At 45.4% G+C, this 8,470-nt stretch overlaps 2 long non-coding RNA genes across 2 annotated transcripts in view; both read right to left on the bottom strand.

Moving 5' to 3' along the window:
* Window positions 1–3,786: 3,786 nt before the first annotated feature.
* On the bottom strand, window positions 3,787–7,208 carry LOC144289359 (uncharacterized). The gene is made up of 3 exons (XR_013357275.1): window positions 6,412–7,208; window positions 5,901–6,048; window positions 3,787–4,139 (listed from the first exon to the last, which is right to left on the bottom strand). It is a non-coding gene; the product is annotated as an uncharacterized LOC144289359 (long non-coding RNA).
* A 101-nt stretch (window positions 7,209–7,309) lies between these two features.
* The window catches only part of LOC144290610 (uncharacterized), a 24,760-nt gene continuing 23,599 nt past the window's right edge, over window positions 7,310–8,470 (bottom strand). The window contains exon 4 of the long non-coding RNA XR_013358175.1: window positions 7,310–7,358. This is a non-coding gene — a long non-coding RNA (uncharacterized LOC144290610). The remainder of the gene's footprint in view (window positions 7,359–8,470) is intronic.

Genomic DNA, 8,470 nt, shown 5'->3' with positions numbered 1-8,470 from the left:
TGACTTGATTTTTTTTTTTTATTTTTTTATTTTTTTTTTTTTATTTTTATTTTTTTTTTTTAATTCTTTTTGTTTATTTATGATAGTCACACAGAGAGAGAAAGAGAGGCAGACACACAGGCAGAGGGAGAAGCAGGCTCCATGCACCGGGAGCCCGACGTGGGATTCGATCCTGGGTCTCCAGGATCGCGCCCTGGGCCAAAGGCAGGCGCTAAACCGCTGCGCCACCCAGGGATCCCTAATGACTTGATATTAATGAACTATACAGTCAAAAATAGTTAAAATGGTAAATTTTGTGTTATGTATTTCTTATCCCAATTTTAAAAATTTAAAAAAGCAATAGGGGTCCTACTGATGCTCCCAAGAGAGTGCTCCCATGTTTCTTGGCCCTCATGGAGAGTTTGGAAGCAAGTGGAGTCTAGGTGTAAATGTTAACTCTGCCTCTTGTTCACCCGGTGACCCTGGGCAGGTGACTTCCTGGTGTCATTATCTGGAAAACAGAGCTAACAATACAACACTGAAATGACAAGAAAAGCACCCTGCACCGTTTTCCATTTCACTTGGAGTTTTTGCTGTGGTTCATGTCTAGCCACCACCTTGGAATGCCAGGCTCCCAGCGAAGGTGTTTTAATTGACATTTGCTCTTGCAGCCTTACTAGATAAATAGAGGCCCTCAGAACCTGCCCAGTTCATAAACGGGGGGACCAAACTGTCCAGAGCAGAGCGGAGGGGCAGGAATCAAGCCTAAGTCTGTCCACCTCAGTCTATGCCAGTCCTCATGAATCTCCAGTAACTTCTAGGAAAAGAGAAGCTGATTCCAGGGCCCATGAAAGAGATCTCTTTGAGTCAGTGAAGAGATAATGGGGCTACTTAATATTTTTAGTAAAATGAACCCCTCCTGTGCTCTCCCCGACATTAGATTCTTGAAGCAATGTTGAAATACCTGCAAAAGAATGTAGATCCTGACGATGGTCGCACAGCCTTATGACTATACCAAAACCACTGAATCGTGTGCTTTAAAAGGACAAATTTTATGGTATATGAATTATATCTCAACTTAAAATTTAAGTACATTTTTAAAAAGATTTTACGAAGCACACGTTTGTAAGAGGTCTTTGGTTTACCTCAGGAGGTTCACCCAAGGATTATATCAGTCAGTTTCCTCCACATTTGTTTTTTTGGTTATGTTTGGGTTCTGCCAATAGGAGGCATCAGCGGGAGGTGAGAGGATGGATGGAGAAAAGCCAAAGTATTTGTCCCCTAAGTTCCCTCTATGGGGGTCACTGCATCAGCAGCATCTCTCCATCTGAGGCCGCAGCTCAGTTTCTGAGAGTCACTCCCTCCCTCTGCCCCTTTCAGCTAAAATGGTGAGGAGATCCCACAATTGCCAGCAAGATGGCACTCCACTGTCCTCCACAGGGCTACACATCTTCTGTCTTCACCTTTGTAATCATCCCTGTCTTCACTGATCCCCAAAATACCCACTCTGAGTGAACTATCTCTTCCACCCAGCACTCTGACTGAGGTAATGTATGAAAGAGCAGGGGAGCAAAGTGCATACCCACTAATCCACCATCAGACTTCACCATTAGAACATTATTGAGATTTGCTGCCTGCCTTACCCCAAAGGTCTCCACTATCCTGAATTCTATGTCCAACATTCCCTTGTTTTTCAAGAAACTCCCTTAAATAAATTATTTTAAAAGACAAATTTGGGGGCAGCCCCTGTGGCGCAGCGGTTTGGCGCCCCCTGCAGCCTGGGGGGTGATCCTGGCAGCCCGGGATCGAGTCCCACGTCAGGCTCCCTGCATGGAGCCTGCTTCTTTCTCTCTCTCTCTCTCTCTCTCTTTGTGTGTCTCTATGAATAAATAAATAAAAATCTTTAAAAAAAAAAAGACAAATTTGGGGCACCTGGGTGTCTCAGTCAGTAAGGGTCTACTTTTGGATCAGGTCATGATGTCAGGATCTGGCATCAAGTCCCTTGGGGCATCATCAGGCTCTCTGCTCAGCAAAGGAATCTGCTACTCCCTCTCCCTCTCCCCCCAGCTCATGCAAGCTCTCTCTCTCTCTCTCTCTCTCTCTCTCTCCCCCCTCTGTCAAATAAATAAATAAAATCTTTTTTTTTTTTAATACAGAGAGCATACAATCAGGGGGAGCTGCAGAGGGAGGGGGAGAAGCAGGCTCCCTACTGAACAAGGAGCCCAACGTAGCGTTTGATCCCAGGACACACATCCCAAAGACAGACCAACTGAGCCACCCAGACACCACAAATAAATAAAATCTTAAAAAATAAAAATAAAAAAGACAAATTTATCTTCTTGCCAAGAAGGAAAAGTCATCGTAGTCACCATATGTGAAGCCAAACTCAATAATTATTTACAGGTGAAGCATACAGTTTTCCAAACCCCATACTCATAGACTCTTGGAGTGAGAAAATACCAGACCTTCTCTCTCAGATTCCCTTGCAGCTAGGGAGTGGGCATGTGACCCCGATTTTACTCAGCAGATGCACAGGATTTAGATTTGAGAAACCACCACCCAAAGGAGGAGGGATCAGGAAAGGAAGATATCAGAAGGGACAGGGGCATTGAGATTGCCCAGGGTGGCCATTGAAGGTCAGAGCTGCCAGCTGGTTTCAGGAGAATGACTTAAACTGCGACCTTAGCTGCTGCCCTGCACCCCTACTTTGTCCTTTTCCATCTTCAAAGCCTGGTAATTTCATTAGTCCTCAATATCCACCAGAAAAAATCCTTTGTGGCTTAAACCACCCTGAGATAGTTTCTGTTGCGTATAAGGAAGTTTCTGTTGCCAATCCAGACGGCAACATAAAAACAAATGCAGTGGTGGAGGGGGGACCGTTATTATATTCCAGCTGGATGTTATTGCCGACCAACAGAACCTGGCCAATGTTCAGGTGTTGAAGACACACCCTCTATCTTCCCCATCTTAGCAAAGATAAGTCTGTTCTAGTTGCTCGTTCCAAAAATCTTGGAGTCGTCCCTACTTCCTCTCTCTCTCATACCTCAGCGCTAATTAGATCCTGTTCACTTGACCTGCAAAATATATGCAGAACCAACCATTTTGCCACACCTTCTGGGCCCCCACCCTGATCCAACCGCCATCATTTCTCACCTGGAGTGTTGCACCAGCCCCCTCCCCCTTCCCCCCTTCCACACTTGCCTCCCCCTACAATTCATTCTCCACGTAACAGCCCAGAAGATCCTTTCAAAACAGCTTTTCAATAGATAAAATGCTCAGTGTTTTTAAAAATCAATATATATGCGTATATGTATGTATAAAAGGATCTTAAAAACAATTCTCCCAACCTCCTCTTTCCCTCAATTCCTGACCCCTCCTCCATCTCGAATTATCTAACCAGATTTTATTTCTAATTATACTAGAAAAAAAAAAACCTGATAATTGGATAAGCAAACTGTAGTATATACATACAAAGGAATGTTATTCAACCTTAAAAATGAAGAAAATTCTGGCACATGCTGCAACATGGGTGAACCTTGAAGGCATTATGCCAAGTGATATAAGCCAGACACAAAAGGACAAATACATTGTACAATTCCATTTATGTAAGGTACATAGAATATGCAAATTCATAGACAAAAAATAAAACAATGGTTAAAAGAGGCTGGGCAGGTGGAAATGGGAAGTTAGTGCTTAACAGGGACAGAGGTTCAGTTTGGGAAGATGGGACATTCTAGAGATGATCGGTGGGGATGGCTGAACAGTGATGCAAATGTGCTTGGTACCATTTAACTGTACACTTGAAAATGGTTAAAATGGTAAGTTTAATGCTCAGATTTTACCACAATTTAAAAAATAAATATGAAAAAAATAAATAAATAATAAAAAATAAATATGGAGTATTTTGATGAGAAAATAGAATACATATGTGTGTATACATATATATTTAACTTTTCCCAAAAAAGCAGCATACTATATACACCGAAATGTGAACTTTAGTTCTTTCCTTGAATAATATGTCTTGGAAGTGTTTTCATATCATCCCAAGCAGACATCCTCATTCTTTTGCACAGCTGCAATATATTCCGTTGTGTAGATGGACAATAATTTATGCAACTGGTCCTGTGCTGATGAATCTTTGGGCTCTCTCCAGTCTTTTCCTATTATATAAACGGCTCCAATGAATAACCTTGTGTGCGTCCATCATTTCACACATGTGCAAGCATTTCTGTCATGGGATTACTTGGCCAAAGAAACTATGCATTTGTAATTTTTATGAATATTCTCAAATTCATCTCTATTGGAAAGGACTGATGTCCATATGTTAGCATGGTCACTTCTCCACAGCCTCACCACGCTGCATAGTATTAGTCTTCTAAATTTTGGCCATTCTAAAAAAAAAAAAATTTTTTTGGCCATTCTAATGGGTAAAAATTAGTATCTCCGATTTCTCTTATCTCAACTTGCATTTCTCTTATTATGAGTGAGGCTGACTGTCTTTTCAGACGTCAAAGAACTGTTTGTATTTAATTTTGTGTGAACATTCTGAGCACACGTTTTGCTCAGGGTTTTCTATTGGGTTGTTTATATTTTTATTATTAATTCCTAGAAACTCTTTACATATTATGGAGATTAGGGAGACTGTAATATGAAGTACACTTTTCCCCTATTTTTTTCAACTTTTCCGTGGTGTAAGTTAGCCTTATTTTTACATCATGGAATTATTCATCCTTCTTATTGTTGTTACCTTTGGATTTCAAGTCAGAGTAACAACAGACCTACCCAGACTGATTCTGTTAAGACAGAAAAATAATGTCACTCTTCTTTTCAAAATTCTCCAATGGTTCCGCCTCTTTCTTAGATTCAAATCCATAACTATGAGGCCTCCTACATGATCTGATCCTTGAATATAAATCTCAAATTATCACCCACTCTATCCATTTCACCCACTTCATTTTAGGAACAGTGACCCCCTTACTATTTCTTTCTTTTTTTTTTTTTTCCCCTTACTATTTCTTAAATGCTCTATGCACATTCCTACTTCAGGGCCTTTTTTAAAAAGATTTATTTATTTATTTATGAGAGACACACAGAGAGAGGCAGAGACATAGGCAGAGGGAGAAGCGGGGGTCCCCACAGGGAGCCTGATGCAGAACTTGATCCCAGAACCCTGGGATCAAGCCCTGAGCTGCCCTGAGCTGAAGGCTGACACTCAACCACCGAGTCACCCAAGCAGCCTCAGGGCCTTTGTATTTGCTGCTCCGACTGCTAGGAAGCTTTTCCCAGATAGCCACATAGCTCCTTCCTTCAGTTCAGCTTCTCAAAGGGGCCACAAGATGGTACTCTCTCACTGTGTCCCCTGAACCTGCTTTATTTCTCATCAGCTGATACATATTAGTTGTTTGTTTTTTGCTTGTCTCCCTCCACTAGAATGTCAACTCCATGGGGAGGAGACTTGTCTGCTCGATCACATCTCCAACATCTACAAGAGTATGTGGTACACGGTAGATATCCAAATATCTGACAAATGAAAGAATGAGTGGGTAAATCAATGCGTCAAAATGGGACTCTCTGCGGCCTAAGAAGGATTTCAAAACCCCTTTCTTGGGATCCCCGGGTGGCGCAGCAGTTTAGCGCCTGTCTTTGGCCCAGGGCGCGATCCTGGAGACCCGGGATCGAATCCCACGTCGGGCTCTCGGTGCATGGAGCCTGCTTCTCCCTCTGCCTGTGTCTCTGCCTCTCTCTCTCTCTCTCTGTGTGACTATCACAAATTTAAAAAAACAAAACAAAAACCCTTTCTTACCACTCCCCAAATCATCATGCCCCACCTCCCTTCCAGGTATTTGCAAGGGCTGTTCTCTCCCCCTGAAACAAAACCATCTCTGTCTCCCATTCCTAACCCTTTACCTGATTACCCTTACTTTCCTGAGACTTTCAGGTCACAGCCTAAATACTACTTCCTCCAAGATGCCTTCTTTGACTCCACAGGCTGAATGGGTTATGATAGGTTTCTCTGGACCGTCATAGCTGCTTGTTTCTGGATGTTTTTTCCTGATCAGGCTGTCGGTTCTGTTGGGGCGCATATCACATGGCTCTCAGACCCAATAATCAACCCCAAATGTGATCCCTCCTCCTTAGCAAGTAACAAGCTTCCTCTGAAAATTCTCACTTCGAGCCAGACCTCCTTGGACCGGGAGGAGAGGCATGTGATGGATGCCCTTAGGGATCAGGAAGCAAGGTCAGTTCCTGAAGCCTTTGGGGAACACAAGTGCATGATCAGAAGTCCTCAGGACCAAGAAATGACCAGAGGAGCCTGGGCTGAGGCAGGAAGCGACCAAGCAGGGCACATCTTGGGGGTTTCCCCCAGGCTAAGACGCTCCTGACACCTCTGACCTGAGCAAGAAACCTTTCTGAGCTTTGGGATTTCCTCACCTGGAAAACGGAAGGGCTGCTGGCGAGTAAGTCCCTACTAAGTGTCAGAGCTCAAGTGTTTCATAAATGACAGCCATTCCCTGAAATGTTGCTATGGGTATTATTCTCTGCCTCCTGGATCCTGGATCCTGCCCGGCCTTTCCCGGGAAGCTTTGGGCTGGAAGCCTGGAGAAGGAGAAAGCGAAAACAGGCCACCCATCCCTGCAAAGCCGTCCCTCCCGCCCTGGCCTCCTTGCAGCAAACCCTGGGTCCCAGGGAGGGGAAGGCGGGCGGGATCTGAGCGGCGGTAGCAGCTGCTCTGGGCTCGCAGCCAACGTCCCCTCCCTCCGCCACCCGCATTCCTGCGGGAGGGGGCCGAGCGCTCCTCAGCCCGGCTGGAGGCTCGCTGGCGCCCTCTCGCGGCCAAGTGCGAAAGGTTGAACTTGACCATTAACTGCTGTGGCGGCCCTAGGTGGGGCTCACAGCCGGTCTGCGACCCCCCTACCCTCCTCAGGCTCCCTCTCACACACAGGTTCACGTAACTTGCTGTGTGATCTAAGGCAAGGCACTGAACCTCCCTGTGCCTCGGTTTCCTAGCTGCACAGTTTCGAGCAGGACACTTCACCTTCTGGCGCCTGGGTTTTTCCATCTGCAAAGTGGGTCAGTGGGTCATTAGAATGAGCAGGTGAATGGGACGCCTGGGTGGCTCAGCAGTTGAGCATCTGTCTTTGATCCTGTGGTCCTGGGATCGAGTCCCACATCGGGCTCCCTGCAAGGAGCCTGCTTCTCCCTCTGCCTGTGTCTCTGCTTCTCTCTCTGTGTGTCTGTCATGAATAAATAAAATCTTAAAAAAAAAAAAAAAAGAAAGAAAGAAAAAGAAAAGAATGAGCAGGTGAAGGCGGCTACAGTGAATACTCACTCCCCGGGGGAAGGGGTTTCCGTCCTGTTCACTGCTGTGTCTCCAGCATCTGCAACAAGGCCAGACATGCAGTGGGCGCCCACATTTATTTCATGTATTAGTTATTGAGCACATGCTTATTCTTCATTTAGGGGACCTGAGGCTGGGGCAGGGAGGAGCGGACAGACGTATGAGATGTGAGCTCCTGTCACTCATTCACCCACTTTCGCCTACACCCATTTATTCATTGGATGATAAAGCTCTATCACACCATGTTTTCAAAGTGTTTCCCACCTCCTCTGTTTCTCATTGGTACCCAAGGGCAATTTTTCCCTTCCTGGGCCCACCCTCAAGACAAAACTGAAACTGAAGGGAGCCGCAGGCCTGAGCATGTTTCAAAACAGAAGTACTGGCATGGCAAGAGGGAGCCCAGACTGGACAGAAAGGTGGGAGAGATGTGGGTGGGACTGAGAATGAAACCCCTGGCACCCTTCACCTTTGGACAATGCCTTGCTGTGGACACCTAGGAGCCCCTGGGACAGAGAGGGGATGTGGATACCTGGTGTGGGGGCAAAGATGTGAAGGGGAGAGCTGCCCGCCAGCTGAGGGAGAGCTGAACAGAGCCAGCAGAGATTCCCTGAGAGCAGGGAACAGCAGTGGAATATGCCACCCCAAGTGGACACCAGTGTTCTAGAACCTTCCAAATTAGCTCTCATCTGCTCCCCTGGTCCAGGTCTTATTTTGATTCTGTTGGTTGTTTGCTTCACAAGAGACTGTTTACCATGGAGTCAAGAGCATCACCTGCAGCCTCACGGCTCACCTGCCTGGCACAGGGCAAGTTGCTTTCACTCACCAGGCCTCAGTTTCCTTATCTGTACAATAGATGGGAATTCTTACTCTAGCATAAAGGTGAGACATTTATGGCTCTTCTGTCAGTGCACGTAGAGCATGTAGAACAACACCTGGAACACACTAGGTGCTCAGTAAATGAGGAATAAATGACCAGATCCCACCTTCCCCCTTTGTTTCTAAAATACTTGGCTTTCCAGTTCTCTACAAAACTAGAGTCTGGGTAGTGGGCACACGTTGAACCTAATTAATAAAAGGCTGTGAAGCTGAAGGGGGAAATGCACTTTAAGCCCTTAGTAAGTCCTCATTAAATTTCCACTCCACGGGGGCGGG

This window comes from Canis aureus, chromosome 19 (genome assembly GCF_053574225.1).
Source record: "Canis aureus isolate CA01 chromosome 19, VMU_Caureus_v.1.0, whole genome shotgun sequence".
Classification (NCBI taxonomy): Eukaryota; Metazoa; Chordata; class Mammalia; order Carnivora; family Canidae; genus Canis; species Canis aureus.
Note: the sequence above shows the minus strand (reverse complement) of the source record. Positions and strands in the feature narration are given on the sequence as shown.